Source organism: Hyperolius riggenbachi, chromosome 4 (assembly GCF_040937935.1).
Source record: "Hyperolius riggenbachi isolate aHypRig1 chromosome 4, aHypRig1.pri, whole genome shotgun sequence".
Lineage (NCBI taxonomy): Eukaryota > Metazoa > Chordata > Amphibia > Anura > Hyperoliidae > Hyperolius > Hyperolius riggenbachi.
This window is the reverse complement of record NC_090649.1, coordinates 484,391,335-484,411,348: the sequence shown is the minus strand read 5'-3', so window position 1 is coordinate 484,411,348 and position 20,014 is coordinate 484,391,335. Positions and strand designations below refer to the sequence as shown.

Sequence of the window (20,014 nt, the reverse complement as noted above, 5' to 3'; positions counted from 1 at the left end):
CCAATAGCTGTCGCAGATGCAACAAATCATTTTTTCAAAACCATATAAAAGCATTCTGGCCTCTGCTGCAGCAGCTTCAACAACATTTTTTGAAAAGTAGATAAACGAAAGTTGTTTGCAGTGTGGTAAACATGGCGTTTCGTCTTACTGTGGACCGGGCCTAACCCTTACACTAGCTGATCGACATGCACACATGCTGAACGTTTTAAAGCACTTTATTCCACAAATTTAGGAATGTACTGTGATTTCTGTCCTTTAAAAATGTAAACACAACTCTGCATCAACTATGTCATTTTTGGTGGGACTTTTGCTGTGGATTCCCCTCTGGCATGCCACTGTCCAGGTGTTAGGGGTCTTTACACAACTTTTTTGTTCCATTCGCTGAGCCATTGAAGTCTGGCGGTTCACGCAGTTCGTGACATCACTGGTCATTGGCCTTCTGGCTAGCGCTGGGTCCTTTGCTACATGAGCGGTGGAGGGAGAACAAGCGGCACATGACGGAGCAAATTCTCGTGGACGGCGGAGTGGGGAGAACAACGCTATCATTCGGTGCTTGGAAGTCTGAGATCACTACAGTGCTACAGTGGTAGAAGAGAATAGTCTCTGCCATCTCTTCCATCATCCCTTTTCCTCCATCGGGGGGTGCTGTAATGCTGACACAATGTCCTGGATCCAGATCACATGTCATATCCTGTGATCGGATGTGATAGGGACCCAGAAGACTTGCTGGAAGTTAAAGAGAAACTCCGACCAGGAATTGAACTTTATCCCAATCAGTAGCTGATACCCCCTTTTACATGAGAAATCTATTCCTTTTCACAAACAGACCATCAGGGGGTGCTGTATGGCTGATATTGTGGTGAAACCCCTCCCACAAGAAACTCTGAGGACCGTGGTACTCCTGGCAGTTTCCTGTCTGTGAACCTTGCTGCATTGTGGGAAATAGCTGTTTACAGCTGTTTCCAACTGCCAAAAAAAGCATGCAGCAGCTACTTCACCTGCCAACAGTAAAAATGTCACCATGTAATAAATGTCAGAATGTAAATCAGGGATTTAAAAGATTTTACAATGGGCAAACACTGACTTAATCATTTAGGCCCCGTTCACACTGCACGCGTTTCCAGCCGCGTTTTGGAAACGCGTGCAGGTGGCCGACACGCACGACATCAGACATTGCATAGAGTGCAATGTCTGATGTTCACACTGCATGCGTTCCGGACCTGTGCGGTCCGGGAACGCATGCTGCATGCATTTTTTATAAAAACGCATGGCTGTCCCATTCACTTTTCAGTGATGGGATCAGCCACGCAACGCACACAAACGCGGATGGCGTGCGTTCGTACGCGTTGCGGTCCGCACGCGTTCCGCACGCATGGCCATCCGCGTTTGTGATGTGAACGGGGCCTTATACATAATTATTGTAAAGATTAAGCACTTTTTTTTATTACATTATTTTCACTGGAGTTCCTCTTTAAGAGCCACCAGTGGAGTTAGAAAAGAAGCCATTTGGAACAGGTAAATATAAGTGCTTACTGCCAGGAACTAGACAATCACATGGGATATGCCAGCAGAGGCTCACACTGCACCAGCAGCTTTCAATCGAAACATTTAGTTTGAAGCTGCTATCTATACTTTAGTTCATCTGTTGATGTTAATTTTTGTTATGGGAGATCATAATAATTGTATACATGCTTGTTATTCACCTAGTATCCATAAACACGCCTTAACACATTCCCTCAATGCTCCACAACAAAATCCCTTCAAGGGCAATGTCATTAGTGATGATCGTAATAATGTGCTACTTACAATTTTGCGAAATTTTGTGTAATTTTCGTAATTACAATTATGATCATAAGGGAAAAGTTTTAATCACGGAAAATTATCTGAAATTTAATGTATTTACAACCAAACACAACATTTTTGTGATTATGATCGGTTTTGTAATTCTGATTGTTTTTGTGACCAAATTTTCATCATTGTGAAAATTTTCATAATTACAAGTATTTTTCAGGATGTATTTTTTGTGTAAAACCCTAAATTACGATTTTGTGATAGCCATTATTTTGTAAATTTTTGTAAAACGCAAAATCATGATTTCATATTACCCGATTCTCATAATTTCACTAAATTACGGAATTATGAATTAAACACGAAATTACACAAATGTCTCTGGTACTGACCAGTTGGCATTGCTTTGATCAAGGCAGGAGGATGATGGCTGGCATTGGTTTGTGAAAGGTTGATGTAGTAATGTTACCACTTCCATCCAAAAATAACATTGGATATTATAAGGAAACATTTTTTGGCCTGACTTTAAGAGTAGGTAAGTTCAATGTTAAACTTGTTCACTCTTAATCTACCCATGAAATTCTCAAATTCATCTGGTGTTTCACTCCACACCGCCATCACATCATCTATGTACCTAATCCATAGGGCGGCCTGGTCCAGCCAAGCTTCTTCTACATGGATTCAAGATTGCTCCCACAGGCCCAAATGGAGATCAGTGTAGGCCAGAGCCTAGATCGCCTATGATGTTTTCCTCAAAATGAGAAGCAATTACTATATAAAACAAAATTTAGCAAATCAAGGACAAAGATATTAGCCTCAATTCTGGTAGGGTATTCGAGCAAATTACAGCATGTACGGTAATTTACCGCATGTGGTAATGACATTTAGCAATTCTGGTAAATTTTAGTCATGAATTACCTCATGAGGTGAATTATGAGGTAATCCGTGAGGTAATTTGCCGTGATGACGTTAGGCGGCCGGCGTGGTGACGACTGACGACTGACATCACCTTTCAGGAAGAAGGAGCCCGACACTCGGGCCCAGTGTCGCCGGGGAGCCATTTCTGACCAAGGCCTGGGAGAAGAGCCAGATGGGTGCCGAGGGACCTCCCAACCTACGGTGGGCTGGAGAAAGCCCCGGGTAAGTTCAGATTTTGAATTGAGTTACTGCTCGGAGTCCCTTTAAGATCTGCCTGTACCTGGTGGTAAAGTCAATGTGTGCATTTTGCAGTTTTTAGTGGAGTTCCAATAGCTGTTTTAGTGGAGTTCCTATTCAGGCTATGTAATTAAAGATCGCCCGAAAGGTTCGCCGGCAAACTTCCAGGGGTTCGCGACCGCGGAGAACCGCAAACTTTTCCGGAAGTTCCATTCGCCCCCATAGTACATCATTAGGGTCAACTTTGACCTTCTACAACACAGTCATCAGGCACATCAGGCTACACTCCCTCCTGGAGCCCCCCCCCCCCCCTTATAAAAGGCAGGCAGCGTCAGCCTTTTCACTCACTCGTGTGCTGCAGACTCAGAGAGAGATATAGGGAAAGCTTAGTTAGGCTCTTGTAGGCTTGTTAGCTTGCTCCTTGCTGATTCTTATTGCTAAAAAAAGCACGCCACAACAGCTCTTTTGAGAGCTAATCTTGTTCTTGTGATCTATTTTTTTTGTTTTGTTTTGTGTGGCCCACTTGCATTATATACAGCCCAGTCAGTCGCAGCTGGCCTATGGGAGTTTCAGAGGTTTAGGCTGCTTTCACAGTGGGACTTTGCGTTAGAGGGGACGTTTAGGTTGCAAAACGTGCCCCTAACGCAACGCATGGTGGTGTTTATTTAGGACGCTACATAGAGCCCCGTTATGCGGCTCTTGGTGCGCCATTTTTGTGCTATTGACTGTGGAGACCATGTGATCGGAACACTCCACATCACATGGTCCCGCCAGCCAATAAGCGGCCACTCCAGGAAGTAAACACTGCAGTGCAGTGAATATTAATTAGCCATGTGGCTGGGCACAATAGCGGACTCTCCCCTCCTCCTCTCCTGCACAAAAAAGAAAAAAAATATTACTGAGCATGTGCAAACAGTCTAACGCGGTTAAAACTGTGTACAGGCCTGGACCGCCTGAGGCAATTTTCAAAGAAAAAAAAGTTTCACCCCGCCTAATGGGCGGGCCGGCCCTGACTGCGTATAACGCACAGCATGCTGCACTTTCATAGAACGTGCAGTGTTACACTGTAACGCAACGTTGGCACTGTGAACAGTCCATTGATTTTTCATTACTGTGAGTTGGGCTGCGTTACAGGCTGCTGTAACCTGAGCCTGTAACGTCCCACTGTGAAAGCAGCCTTAGTGTAATCTAAGAACCGTGTCTAATATGGGGCACATATATTCCTTATCCCTCAGAGAGCTCCATTTGTGATAATTCAACACCTCCTCCTCTCTGCCTCAATCTAAAATGGCATTTTAGCATAAAAGTTTTAGTTTGTTTGTGTATTTATTCTCATTGGAAGTACGAATGCTTATCTGGCAAATGTCAATTTCTTTGCTAAAGTGGTCCTTTAACCACCCTGGCGTTCTATTAAGATCGCCAGGGCGGCTGCATGAGGGTTTTTTTTAAATTAAAAAAAAACTATTTCATGCAGCCAACTGAAAGTTGGCTGCATGAAAGCCCACTAGATGGCGCTCCGGAGGCGTTCTTCTGATCGCCTCCGGCGGCCAAAAGTAACACGGAAGGCCGCAATGAGCAGCCTTCCGTGTTTGGCTTCTCCTGTCGCCATGGCGACGAGCGGAGTGACGTCATGGACGTCAGCCGACGTCCTGACGTCAGTCGCCTCCGATCCAGCCCTTAGCGCTGGCCGGAACTATTTGCTCCGGCTGCGCAGGGCTCAGGCGGCTGGGGGGACCCTCTTTCGCCGCTGCTCGCGGCGGATCGCCGCAGAGCGGCGGCGATCGGGCAGCACACGCGGCTGGCAAAGTGCCGGCTGCGTGTGCTGCTCTTTATTTCATGAAAATCGGCCCAGCAGGGCCTGAGCGGCACCCTCTGGCGGTAATGGACGAGCTGAGCTCGTCCATACCGCTAAGGTGGTTAATAAGTGATCCCATTACTTCACCGCGCATTTCAATAATCCAGGTCCTACATCTACCGCCACCTGGCTTTACAGGTCTCTGCGCGGTATTTTGCAGAGTTGGTCAAAGTATGAGCATTGTGGACCTTGGCCATTTTTCAGGCACACTTGTCTGAACTTTTTATTTTTCTCTCGCTCTTTAAACTCTATCCTACACCGAATTGTGTTCTGGGCCAAGGCTTTGAAAAGGGGTTGGTAAAGCGGTTCTGAATGTAAGCCAGGATATACACTCCAAGCTGTAATGTCTGTCAACAGCACGAATAAGCAAATTAAAATTCATACAGTCTATAAACATTCTAGGTGCCAAATTCCACTGGGCTCATATACCGCTTGTACAAAACTCATTGTTCTACTCAATTACAACATAACGCTACAGGCCATAATGACAAAATACAATAAACATTGCAAGTATTTTTGATTCGCTTTTATTAGGTTAGTTTTAGTCATCTGCTATTTTCCATATTTTTTCCCTTCTTATTTCCTGGGGATAATTTCAGAGACATAAGGACTGGGGGAGCAGCTCAAGCAGCCAGGGGATCTTTAAAGGTCCAAACTAGCCACAACTACGTAGTGCCTGATCAAGGATGCACGTCGCCGGGCAGCGGCTGCGCACAATTCCCTTTCCCTCCCATCCCAGACGTAGCTTCAGGGGGCTATTAAAACCTAACGAAGGGGGAGAAAGGAGAACAGGGGGGAGCGATGGCCGTGAGGAGAGCCTCCTACACACACCTGCTCCCCCCGCGTGTAAATTTTGTCTTGCGCTAAGGTATCCTTTAAGCTGTTAGGGGCCCTTTCTTGGCACCCTCCGTTCTGCTGATACAGGGAGGACACCGCCAGGAGCTACATGATGTTGCTGGAGGCTTGGTGAGTATTCTATCTGGCACAGGGAGAGGGAAGGATTGTGCTTTTTCGGCCATTTGCTCAAGCAACCAGAAACGGCAAGCACATGTACCTGGCATCAGGTGAGCACCGCCAGTGCCAGACACTAGGGACTTTGCTGTATGAAGTTGCAGTGTAAAAACCATTACCCAGCATGCACCATCTCCCAGCTGTACCAACCGTGTATTCCCTAGATGATGAAATGAAAAAGGATTTTGCAACACCTGTGCAACAGAGAGAATATGGAAACCCACACATCATAAATAATTCTACGTACAAACAGATTATATATAGGACGGTCTTTTTGGATGACATCATCCGCTTCTCATACATAAATAATATTTGTACGAGGCATAGTATCTTGGGCTCTGAGTTTAGTCTGTGCTCACTGGGGCAGCGTGGTCGTGTATATTTTTTTTTCACTGAAAATCCTACATGACGCAAATCTGCTTCGAGGAACCAGTGGAGTGTAAAGTACAAAGTTTAAAAAAAGCTCCCACCTTCTCTGAATGAGCACAGAAACAAAACAAACAAAAAATGCAACAAAAAAAGAGTCCCCAGTAGTATCTGACACCAGCGGGGATCGCCTGATGCCGGATACATGTGCTTGCCGGCCTAAAAAGCACAAATCTCTCCCTTAAATACTTACCGAGCCTCCAGCGACATGTAGCAGCCTTCCTGCAGCACCTAGCCAGCTCCTAGTAGCCTTCCCGCTTTGCCTGTGCACGCAAGCTGGTGTGTCACCTGACCCAGATCGGATCATGTGACCAGGCAGCCGGCTTGCGTGCACGGAATAGCTGGTAAGAGCTGGCTAGTTCCCGTTATCCCCTCAGGCATGCCGGTTAGTTGAGAATTCTGGTTGCCAGGTAACGGGGTCGTGGACTTTGCTGTACTTAATATTATCAAGGTAGTGATTGTGTGATCTCCTTCCTCTCTCTGTGGCCCTTATCAATTGTTCCCATCAGGCCCAGATTTACCTCACAGGAGCCTATAGGCACAGATTTCCTGGCACCCTAGACTTCGCCCTTCATGAACCTACAAACACCCTCCTAACTGCACCGCAAGTGTGTTGGCTGTCCCGGCTGTCACTTCTCCCTTACTTCCCTTGCCTCAGCCTGTCATAGGTAGCTACAGATGCCCCTTAGTATTAGGAAGCCAGAGGTACCCTCAATATTCAGTGCTAGAGGACCCTCAGTATTAAAGTGAACCAGAGACGAAGCACCCTCATGTGTTTTACCATATATATCAGTGGGAACATAAGACAAAACACCTACCATGCTTTCTGTTTCATTCTGCACTGCTCAGCCTGCTTGTTATCAGCCTGATAAAACAGTCTGGCTTTGCTATACTGACTCAGCTATAATGATTCCTGAGCAGAGACAGCAGGGGGCAGGCTTGGGCTTGAAAAGACATGAGAGAAGAGAACACAGACTGAGCTATAAATATTCCTGAGCAGAGCCAGACTGAATGCTCAGCCAGGGATTTTATCAGGGCTGATTAGAAGCAAGCTGTACAGTGCAGAATGAAACAGAGAGCAAGGTAGGTGTTTTCTCTAATGTTCCCACTGATATATATGGTAAAATACATGAGGGTGCTTCGTCTCGGGTTCCCTAAGTAGCTAGAGGTGCCAGCAAATGAAGGGAGATCTCATCAGTGGAATGCTGTCAAGAGCTGTGTGCGTAATCTCACATTTACACTCTCATCAGGACTCTGCATATGGAGGGAGGGGCTCGGGGAGGCGAGTAAGCTGACTTTCCCTCATCAGGTGCCTGTAGGCATGTGCCTACAGTGCCTTATGGGAAATCCGGCCCTATCAATATCCAGCCAATTCAAATTGATCATCCATCTGATTTTTGGCTGAAATTGGTAGGATATATTAAATGGTCCAGACGGAAAATCTAGGTTGAACAACACAGTATTGAGAGCAGCGGCAGATAGACGGTCCATAGCGTAACACTGGATCAACAGTTCAAAGTGCGTTTCGATACATTTTTTACAGATTTCATTCTGAAATCTATTGGAAATCTGTTCCTAGTGTGTGGCACACATCAGATAGATTTCTGTCAGATTAGATCTGACAGGAATCTATCTGGTGGTTGTATCTGGTGGTTATCTATAAAGGTAGCCATACATCTAGCAATGTTGGGCAGATTCGACCAAAAGACAAATTTCTCCCTGAATCACTCTGATCAGAGAGAGAGCTGCCAGCTGCATATACACCTCAGCATGAGTTCTCTTAGTGCAAGGCCGTCTAGGCCATGGCCTAGGGCACAACAGGAGCAAGGCCAGCAAAGCAGCAGGCTAACGCTTGCAAATGCTGCAATGCAGGGAGGTCAGGCGAGCTCCTGACTGCGGTACTCTGCTGCTAGATGCCTGTGCATCATCCACCTTGCTCTCTGTGCACGTTTGCAATGTGGACGGAAAGGAAGAGGAAGCTTCTGCACGGGAGATGAGCGGAGAAGTGAGTGACACTGATGGCTGCTGTGGTGTGTAGGTGACCTGGCTATCTATCCTGAATGAGGTGGGAAAAGGAGGGATTAAGGGAGTCATCTGGGGGCATCATCTCGCTACCTATACCGAAGGGGGGTGGCAGGTGAATGTGGCCTTGGACGGTAAAGAGTACAAATTCGTCCTTTGAGGTTAATGGGTGCCGCTGCCTACATCACCAAACTGAGTTGCAACAGCTGAATCAGTCATATGTCTGCAATTCCAGCAGTGAAATAAAGGTATTCAAGGATGTATATTTTCTCTCTTCAGCTAAGGAGCAGAACTTGGCACCCACGTAACTTCCTCCTGGCTCTGACAACACTCTGTGTTTTCAATGCAGAGCTGCCAGCCTGAACTGTCAACAACCTGTGTTCACAGTCTTTTTCTACCTTAATGTACAAAACATCCCCCTTCCCTTTCCCCCCGGTTCTAAACACCACTATATATGTGCAACCAAAAATAACATATAGGTAGGTAGCCAGGTATAGGTGCCCACGTTATAGGTAGCCTGGTATAGGTGCCCCCAGTATGGATAACCAAGTATAGTCCGTCAGCAAAAATGGCCTGCTCCCCACTATTTGTTTTTGTCCTGTGTACAGCACTGTGGAGGATGTTGGCGCTATATAAATAAAAAATAAAAATAATTGTATGTTCCAGTTCAGCTTCAGAATGCTTGGTGCGCTGGCATTTGTGGTGAATAACTACGGATTGTGCAAACAGCTTGCATTGCCTGCTGGGAATGAAACCACTTTGGTAAATTTCTCTTATTGATGCCAGCTTTTGGAAAGATCCAGCCACATGACCTGCGGTAACGCCTATACTCACCTTTACTCCAGGAGAAGGTCAGGTGGTTGGACGGTGAAGCAGATGACACTGTGATGCCCGGCATCTAATATTGATAATGGAATCTAATTTTGTCCATGTTATTTTAATGGGAAGAGACTATTGTCACTTTCTGCAAATGAGAAAAAACAAGCTATTGAACATTTCCACCTTTAACCCCATGGCCATTTGTCTTTGCCAGTGAGTCAAATGACGTGTTTTAAGAAGCTATAGAAGACATTGTGGGTCTTTTTACTAGAGGGTCTCCTGAGCCAGAATACATTGAAGATCACTGGAGAATGTAAGTAATTCTGCAAACATGCATATATTAGGACTCGGAGGCCCTGATTCAATCAACTTGTCTCCTCCTGAGTAGAGTTGGGCCGAACGGTTCGCCGGCGAACCTGGTTCGCGCGAACCTAGGTGGTTCGCGTGCGGGTACCGCACGCGAACTTTATTGCGGAAAAGTTCGCCCCATTGCGGTTCGCCCCATAATGCACTGAGGGTCAACTTTGACCCTCTACATCACAGTCAGCAGGCCCAGTGTAGCCAATTAGGCTACACTAGCCCCTGGAGCCCCACCCCCCCTTATATAGGCAGGCAGCGGCGGCCGTGGCCACTCGTGTGCCTGCATTAGTTAGAGTAGGGCGAGCTACTGCAGTCTCTCATAGGGAAAGATTAGTTAGCCTTAGCTTGTCCCTGGCTGCATACCTGTTCATTGATCCTGCCACTGCATACCTGTTCATTGATCCTGCCACTGCATACCTGTTCATTGATCCTGCCACTGCATACCTGTTCAGTGATCCTGCCACTGCATACCTGTTCATTGATCCTGCCACTGCATACCTGTTCATTGATCCTGCCACTGCATACCTGTTCATTGATCCTGCCACTGCATACCTGTTCATTGATCCTGCCACTGCATACCTGTTCATTGATCCTGCCACTGCATACCTGTTCATTGATCCTGCCACTGCATACCTGTTCAGTGATCCTGCCACTGCATACCTGTTCATTGATCCTGCCACTGCATACCTGTTCATTGATCCTGCCACTGCATACCTGTTCATTGATCCTGCCACTGCATACCTGTTCAGTGATCCTGCCACTGCATACCTGTTCATTGATCCTGCCACTGCATACCTGTTCTGTGAACCCACCACTGCATACCTGTTCTGTTCAGTGGAGTTTGGTGTGTCAGTGTGAAGCAGTACCTTAATTACACTCCCTGATTGATGTATACACATGCAAGATGTTTTAAAGCACTTTAGGCCTGTCATTTAGCATTCAATGTGATTTCTGCCCTTAAAACGCTGCTTTGCGTCAAATCCAGATTTTTCCCGGTGACTTTTGGCGTGTATCCCACTCCGCCATGCCCCCCTCCAGGTGTTAGACCCCTTGAAACATCTTTTCCATCACTTTTGTGGCCAGCATAATTTTTTTTTTTTTCAAAGTTCGCATCCCCATTGAAGTCTATTGCGGTTCGCGAACTTTAACGCGAACCGAACCTTCCGCGAAAGTTCGCGAACCCGGTTCGCGAACCTAAAATCGGAGGTTCGGCCCAACTCTACTCCTGAGGTTTCTCCCAGGAGATGCTTGTTCATCTGATCTACAAAATACCCTTTCAGCCTCTAGTAAGTGAAAAAGCACTACAAAGTAGGTAAGAGAGCTAATATCGGACTAATCCTAGGTACACACAATACGTTTTTCTGCGCAATTTCCCATCCAATCATTTTCCGCTTGATTCTCAGCTCGATTATCTGATCTTCCACTCGTGTTTCTTATCTTTTTCCATTCACTTCTATAAGAAATCAACCCAAAAAACGATCGGAAGGAATATCGGACGTCGTAAATTATCTATCGAACCCATCTATTGAGCGGAAAATGTATGGTGTATTCCCAGCATTACATTTACACTTTCATGACACAGATCATACTTAATTTAGTTATCTTGGTTTCAGTGGTAAAACACTGCTTATCTATACATAGCATGAACTTTCTATGGGGGAACCTATGCCTGGCTACCTATACTGGGGGCACCTATGCCTGGCTACCTATACTGGGGGCACCTACACCTGGCTACCTACACTGAGGACACCTATACCTGGCTACCTATACTGGGGGCACCTACGCCTGGCTACCAATACTGGGGCACCTATGTCTGGCTACCTATACTGGGGGTACCTATGCATGGCTACCTATACTGGGAGCACCTATACCTGGCTACCTATACTGGGGGGGGACCTATATCTGGCTACCTATACTTGGGCACTCATGCCTGACTACCTATACTATGGGGGGATAAATACAGCATCATAACTAATATTTTCGAACCTCCAGGGAAGAGGGGGGAGGTTCATTTTTACAACCTTGCCCTGGGAACAATTTAGCCTTGAAACTGCCCTGCTGCCATTGCAGTGATGTCATTTGCCCTTGCTCTCCAAAGTACTCTGGGGGATCAACTGATTTTTGCAAAAATTTACATTCATTCAAACATCGCTCTGAAAATCGCTTTGCAAAGCGATAGCAATTGCGATTTGTGGTGTAAACTAAGCCTCAGACAATTTTATATATCCGGCAATGATTTCAGCAATTTTTATTTACATAGCACTGCAGCACGTTACAGAGTACATAGTCTTGTCACTGAATGTCCTCAGAGGGGCTTACAATCTAATCCCTACCATAAACCTATATACCGGTACATCATAGTCTAAAGCTGGCCATACACTTATAGATTGCCACCCGATATAGCAAAATGATTGAGCCCTCTCTGATTTCAATCGATTCCTTCCACACACAGTACAATGATTTTCAATAGCTTCCAGCAAGGACTCAATTACAGCAGAGTTGCATGTTGCATCGTTCCTTGATCAACTGCAGCTCCTGTCCTGCCCCTGATCAACATATATTTTCCATCCTGTACGATGGATACTTGTGATCGATTTTGGTAAAAATCAATTAAAAGTAAATTGATCGGACATTCTAGGGGAATCAATTCCCAGCAGATTCGGGAATCAAATGGGAGAATCAATAAGTATATAGGTACCTTAAAGCTGGATTGTCAGCCATAAAATCAAATTCCATTAACCCACTGCTCTGCGTTTATTATACAGCCTGCAACCTGACCCTGTAGTGCAAGCATTCTAATATAATCCTAAATGTATCTGCCGTAATGAATCCTATCTCAGTCAGCCTGGTTCCTTTCTGGTACATTGCAGAAGAGAAGGAAGCTTGTTTTCTCACCTTCCTGCTCCTCACTGATTGGCTGAGGGCAATTCAGTGTGACATGAGGCTCAGAAGGGAAATATACCTCTCTGCAGAAGCTGCTGAAATACAATTGATGCTGTGCTCACATGTGTTTACAAAGCAAGTTAGATATGACAGTGCAGTTTCTACGAGAAGAATAGAGTAAGGGAGGAAATGACATCAGGATTGGCTAGATGGAAATTGTCTGGAAAAGTCTTCTCTTTATTTACTATAAGAAATTCAATGAAACAATACAACACATATTATGTAAGTACAAATATTTATCTACTTATATATGTGGTATTTTTCCTGGTATAGAATGGCTGTCCCTGCTGCTTTTAAGAATTACCTAAACCTAGATAATCTACCTCTCTTTTTCTTGATGACATTGCCTTGCCAATATCTAACCTTAGCCTGAAAGCCGTAGCATTGATATTGCATCAAATGATTTTTTTTTCCAGGGGTTTCAGCATTGCAGATGATCTCTGGAGTTAGTCAGTGGCCATGCTGGAGGATTTAGAGAGACACTGAAGCGGAAAAAAAAAAAAAAATGATATGATTTGTATGTGTAGTACAGCTAAGAAATAAAACATTAGGAGCAGAGACATGAGTCTAATATTGTTTCCAGTACAGGAAGAGTTAAGAAACTCCAGTTGTTATCTATGAAAAAGAGCTTCTCCGAGCTCTCCAACTTTCAAAGTCACAGAGAGCTCTGTCTTCTGAAGCTTATTATCTCAAGTGTCAGTGTCAAGTGTTAGTATTGTTTTTTTCTTCCTGCAGAGGACAGGTCAATAGTTCACTAGCCTGCTCTGTAAAATCATTTAGAATGCTGAGTAGTGTGTAAACTGCAAATATTAGAGAATGATGCAAAACACTATATAACGGAAAATAATAATATGAGAGTATTTTGCTTGCTACTAATATTTTAGTAATTATCCATACTACACAACCAATGTATTATATCATAATTTTTTTTCACCTGCAGTGTCTCTTTAAGAGCTAAAGAGGAAGAGAACACAGAAGTGATTCATTCCGCACTGTTCCAGGATCAGCCGGGGGAAGTTTTACGGCTTCGCACAAAGCGGAGACACGTCCCGGAGGTGTGGATAAATACAACACTTCACTTTAAAAGAACATTTATTGGATGCAGGAATCGAGATCCTTTCAGCCCCATATTGTCTGAATAGAAATATCAAACGGTCTGCATATTTTTCAGATGTGGTGCAATCGTGACCAGCTGTGCTCTCTAATAGGTACAGTACGCTGTATGTGTTGTAATATTTCAAACAATGATAAAATAAAACAAATCTGGGATATCTCTGCCATCCATGTTATTAACCCATTTATTTTCAAGCACGAGCGATGCGTTTTGGCAAAGAGAAAATATAGCCTGAAATGGGGAGTTTTAGGCTGGTTTTACACTTGCGGTGTGCAGTTGCGGTGCAATGCCCCGCCCCCTTCCCCCGCCACACGGCACCACAACGCACAAAACCACATGACCCTGGGGCGGAGTCACTTCCAATGGAAGGGCTGAAAAGAACAATGCGCTTTGGGTTGTTGTCGTTTTAAGATTTGGTGTTCTGGATCTTTAACCACTTGAGGACCGTAGGCTTACACCCCCTAGTGACAAAGCTATTTTTTTACAATTTAGGCCACTGCAGCTTTAAGACCTCACTGCAGGGCCATTAAACCTAGCACACAAGTGATTCCTCCCCCCTGCCCTTTTCTGCCCACCAACAGAGCGGTCGTCAAGTAGTTAAATGCAAGGTGCTCTTCCCTGCGCTGCGCCTGACCTGGCCGCCACCAATTTATAGACATAATGTTATTATGTCTATGGCTGCACAGCAGTGTAATTTAGGTGCCGACAATTGCAGGCCCCCGAATAACTTCTCCCTCCGAGTTGCTATGACTTGGAGGGGGAACAGTAATTGATGCTGCAGCAGGTGGAGTTGTCATTCAGTTTACCCTGCGCCAAAGTGACCGCAAGGCAAAAAATGCTTGTACATCTTTAAATGAGCTCAGAGTACACCTATACACATGCTGAAGATGGCAGTGCTATATAAATACACAATAATAACATGGTAGGATATTAGACCATGACTATGGTATGATTACATTGTGAGCTCCTCTGAGGACAGTCAGAAAAGGGGGACATACGAAAGAGGGGGATGTATAGGAGGAGGGGGGGGGGGGGGGAAGAGGTAGAGACATAAGACAGAGAGCCTGGTGGGAGAGGAGGAATGGCAGGAAGACCTCTCTCTGTTAACATAATCTGAATCTGAAAAGAGGAAAGGGTCATGGGGAAGACAAGAGGGTGGGAGGGGGAGCTGGGAAAAGAGATACGTTTACCTTTAATCAAGCTAATCTAAATTGCCTGGAGATTGCTTTGCTGTTCATTACAGAAGTCGGCTGTCAGCACCTCTATCACTGGCTTCTGCAACAGCAGACTGCCCTGCATTATTGATTAATTACTCTGATCAGGATAAATAATCAATAGTCCAGGGCACTCTGGTATTACAGCAGCCAGTGCACATGGCTACTAATGACAGGCAACTTCTGAAGCACTAAACACATCTTGCCACCTCTCCCTGCTAATGTCCCAGCTGCAGCACAGCAATCCTTCCCTCTACTCACCCTGCTGATCTTCACATTCACTCACTGCAGGCTGTGTGTAGAGAGTGAGGAGACACATTGCCCACAGGACAGGAAGGGGGGGGCTACATCTGGTGCAGGAAGTAGTACAGTCCCCTGCACTGCCTGCGGCTATTTACCTGAATGTTGCCCAAGCTATTAGAAAAGGTCCCAGGTGGAAGAACAGGGTCCTGATCCCCGTCAGATGACATCCATCTAGCTTGTGTATTCGATTGGTGACTGACCGATTTAACCACTTCCATGCAATAGAGGGCTTACTTACACAATCTGTTTATAGTACCCAACATCTGCTGGTCTGCATTCTACAGTGGAAGTGATAAAATTGGCCAATCACATTTGGATGTGTGTACGCACTCTTGTCGTTGTGCTCCACAGCATTCCACAATGGAACTCCATTTACTTTTTATTTTTGATTGGGCCCATAACTTGAGAACAACTTCCATGCCCCCCCATCCCCTCCCCCCCCCTCCCGAAGGAAGTGGTGCACAAAAAATGGGCGTGACCATGCTGTGATGTGGGTGGAGCTAAATACTAGGGAAATGCAGGTAGTCCCCAGTTAACAAATGAGATAGGTACTGTATGTCTATTCTTAACCTGAATCCTTTCTATTTTGTCCTCCCTGGGCCTCTTTTGTCCCCCTTTGTGTCACCTCAGTTTGCGCCTCTTTTGTCCCCCTTTGTGTCACCTCATGTCCCTGTCTTATATCTGTTCTCCCTGTGCCTCTTTTGCCCCCCTCTGTTTCCCTTGTGCTTCTTTTGTCCCCCTATATGTCCCCATGTCACCTCTTGTCCCCCTCTGTGTCAGCTCATGTCCCCCTGTCCTATATAGGTCCCATTTTTATAGGTAATAAGGCATAGGTGGCCCAGTATAGATATCCAGGCATAGGTTTCCCCAGTATAGGTTAGCCAGGTACAGGTGCCACAGTATAGGTAGCGAGCTATAGGTGCCCCAGTATAGGTAGCCAGGTACAGTTGGTGCCCCAGTATAGGTATTCGGGTACAGGTAGTGCCTTAGTAGCCTGGTTAGCCAGGTGCCACAGTATAGGTAGTGTGCTATAGGTGCCCCAGTATAGATAGCCAGGTACAGGTGGTGCTCTCAGTATAGGTTAGCCAGGTGCCACAGAATAGGTAGCAAGATATAGGTGCCTCAGTATAGATAGCCAGGTACAGGTGGTGCCCTCAGTTTTGGTTAGAGACTTACATAACCCCGTTCCAGTCAGAACGCCTCTCGCCACGCTCTCCTCCTCTCTCAGCGCTCTCCTCTTCTTACCGTCTTGCCGCATCCTACCGCCATGGTTACTTACAGCAGCACATCTGACGTCATTAGAGGCGCCTCCAGGGTAAACATGGAGACAGGACGCAAACTTGGCGGCGGCAACAGGAGGACAGAGCAGCAACAGGAGGAGAGAGCGGCTACGGAAAAAGTCCACACTGGAACAGGGTTATGTAAGTTGCTGGGATCCCCGGGGCCGCACAGGGTAGGCCGGCGGCCGCCAGCAACAAAGCGAGGCCCCTCTCTAAAGTGAGGCCCAAAGCAGGGGCGTGCCTCGCCTCGCTTGTACGCTGACGGCGCCCCTGTAAAATATCAAAGGCAAACACTTATTTAGCCTTGCGATTTTTATAGTAAAGAAGCATCATTCTAGCCGAAGCCCCCAATCTGTGGTTAGAAACAGCTTTTATAATAGAAGCCTCTTAGAAATGACATAATATCAATTTCAGTGTCCACATAATAATTATCTTCTTATGTCATGTTTACCTTAAATCTCCTGACCAATTGGATTCTGTCTAACATAGGTCATCCTTTCCTGAAGCTATAGGTATCGTCTTCCTAGAAATGAGGCAATGACCACAGAGTTAGCATTGTCCTCGGCTAAAGTAAAACATTGCTTAAACTTTATGTTCTGTATAGTTCACGAGCAACCAGCATACATGTAATTACTACATCAGCATAGATAAAGATATGGTAATTACACAAGATAATTACTGTTACGTACCGATGCACAACACTACATACAAATAAAAGGAAGGAACCTAATTCTGTGCAGTATTAAGCATCTGAGGACCAATCAAAGTTCATTTTTGACTTTAGGTCCACTTAAACAGAAAGTTGCCAAACGGGTGAATTTAGAAAAAGTTTTGGTCCTTGATTCAGGGATGGTCGTAGTCAGCCAACTTTGCTACCCTTATACTACGCATAGTTTTACACAATTACGCTTCACCAAACTACGGCTTTCAAATCAAATAGTCGTTTCGTATGCATTTTGTAGACAATGCGTTAAAATAAGCAATTACGCATAGTGTGAAGCGTAGTGTATGCGGATGCCAGGAACTCTTCTATGCGTACATTCCCCTTTCCAATGCATAAATTTGTAAGCATACAATCGCACGCAGAAAATTAGACGCGAGTACCGCATTCGAAGTTCACTACGCAATACACTTGTTACCTACGCATAGTGGGCGTAAGCTACGCGTAGCGGCACTTCGCTACGCGTAAATTCGTAAGCGTAGTTTTGAAACTTCACCTACAAACTACGATGCGTAGATGCAAACTAGGATGCGTAAATTCGCACTGGCATGGTTTCTGCTCATCCCTGTTGATAATTACCCATAACCTCCAAGCCTCTGAATGAATGAGAACAGGAGCCCAATGGTGCTGTATCGTTAGATAAAACGATGTAAGCATATGTGTATAAGTATTATACTCACAAGGGTGGGTTGCAAGACTTGCAACCACTGCCTGAGCTTGCAGAAATATAACCGTCCCCGCTCGGTGTCCCAGGTCTATTGGCGCAGATGCTGGTTGGTCGCTCTACTGGATTAGTTGTCAGGACTAAAAGAACTCATGACTAAAAAAAATCCCTTTGGGGGTATAGACTATGCAAAAAAAACCCTGGTGGAGGTGCCCTTGATGATATGATACTACTATGTTGTATATATGAGAAGTGTAATTTCTTACCTTCTCAGAAGTACAAACCATTATTTTATGGAAAAAATAATATTTATTAATGCACGGTAGACAACACATTTTGCGGGTCTTGGCCTGCTTCCTCAGGTCAATGCAAGTGCCTAAATGCCAATGCAAGGGCTAAAATAGCTGAAGTTCAGGCTTTACATCTCAAGCCAACAGCTTTAGAAAGGTTCTTGTAACGATCGGTGTCGGCACACAGAGAGAATCTGATTATTGATGATCTGCAGATTCATCAATAATGCAGATGTATACTTGATTATGAAAGATCTGCAGAATCACCAATAATACAAGTATGACTAACCTCTGGACACCTAATAAAGTGTAAGTGTTTGGTGTAACTGTAGGCTATCTCCCGTGAAGCGGGAGATAAAGGCAGCTCGGCCAAGAACCACCTGAGGGGCAGCTGGCCCTGGGAAGTGCAGGGACTATCTCCTTGAGAGAGGGAATAGTGAGAACCTGGCAACCAGGGATATCTGGAGATCAGATAATAGACTGTACTGCAGCCAGGGGACTCCAGGGGAAGAGGCCACTGGCTGCTAACAGGCCGGACTCTCTGAGGAGCAGGAGTCCTAGTTGCAACTGACACTTGGTGGAATTGTGTCACTGCTAGTACAGATAGACTGAGCACTCAAGGGGTGAGTGACAGCCTGGAAGGTCGGGCAGGCCAGGTCGGCAACACATGAGCAGATAAGGTACAGAGACAGAAGGCTGATTCGGTAACCGGGTACAGGCAGGGTTTGGCAACAGGTAGGCAGATATGCAGAGGTACCGAATCAGAAAGCAATAGAGAGGTCGACAGAGCAAATAGTCATAACAAAAATAGAGCAGAGTCCTAGTCTGGGGTGTGAGGTATGTGGTCTCGACACCCAGGAACTGGTCTAAAGTATAACACAGCAATGACACAGTAATCCTAAGCTTGGGTATGAGGTCCTTGGTCTCAACACCCCGGAACTGGTCTAAAGTATAACACAGCAATGACACAGTAATCCTAAACTTGGGTGTGAGGTCCTTGGTCTTAACACCCCGGAACTGGTCTAAAGTATAACACAAGCGTAATCTGGCTAAGTGTGAATTCCCAGGTCCACCTGGTTCTAACACACTGTGGGATCTGACTGAGGTCTGGGTGCTCACACGTAAGTATTCGCAACGGCAGACAACCTGAGACTGACCAGCGAGATCTATATATAGTGCAGCGCTCCCCAGCGCCGCCCAGCGCCACTCAGCCAATCAATAACTGCACTGGGATCAGCTGATCGACCTGATCAGCTGATCCCTCTCCTACTGGCATAAAGGTCCTGCCTCCCAGCGCGCGCGCAGCTCTCCATCTGTGTGCACTAGAAGGCTCAGACAAACCAGACGCATGCTGCTGTGCGGAAACCACCGGTCTGAATGCGGAGACAGCCGCCCCGCCGCCAGACCGTGCGGCGGCATCTCCGCAATCCATTACAGTTCTTCAGAAAACCAACATTTCCACATATAATAAAGAATTTTGCGATTTGCATGCCATTGGAAACGGAGCAAAAAATGCAGCACACTACACATCTTATAAAAGAGCCCCAAGAGGCATTCTAAAACCATGGAGTGGGTGCCCAATAACAGAAACCAACTTTAGTTATTTGATGACCATTTTATTTTTTTCAAATCTGTTCAGAAATACAGTTTCCTTTTCTGTAAGGATTTTTTTTTTCCCCGTGAAGGCCTCATTGTACGTTTTATTCCCACACTAACGAGCCCCCTAGAGAGACGCTTCACGGTTCACTGCAAAAGCCGATTTCCACTTCTACATTTTGAAAATTCATAGCCGACTCCCCGCGGACCTGTGAACTTCCAGGAGTCATTTGTTGAAGTCTACCTGCTGCAGTAACGGATGAAGCCCAATCCTACGAGGGCTACATCAGAAAAACGGAGGGTTATTTTTTAATAGGATTCTTTTCCGTTGATAAATATGGAAGTGTTTTCTTGCACTTTGTTTGCCCTCTTCCTATTGCTTTAAGTAAGTAGAACGCCGAGTTGGAGAGGCCAGCTCAGAGCTCCTCAAACTTCACAGAACCTCCTGTTTAT

General features: G+C 45.6%; 1 long non-coding RNA gene across 1 annotated transcript in view; it reads left to right on the top strand.

The window, feature by feature from the left end:
* Window positions 1-20,014, top strand: part of LOC137571019 (uncharacterized) — a 146,264-nt gene that overhangs the window by 63,700 nt on the left and 62,550 nt on the right. Inside the window, exon 2 of the long non-coding RNA XR_011031284.1 lies at window positions 13,320-13,587. This is a non-coding gene — a long non-coding RNA (uncharacterized lncRNA). The remainder of the gene's footprint in view (window positions 1-13,319; window positions 13,588-20,014) is intronic.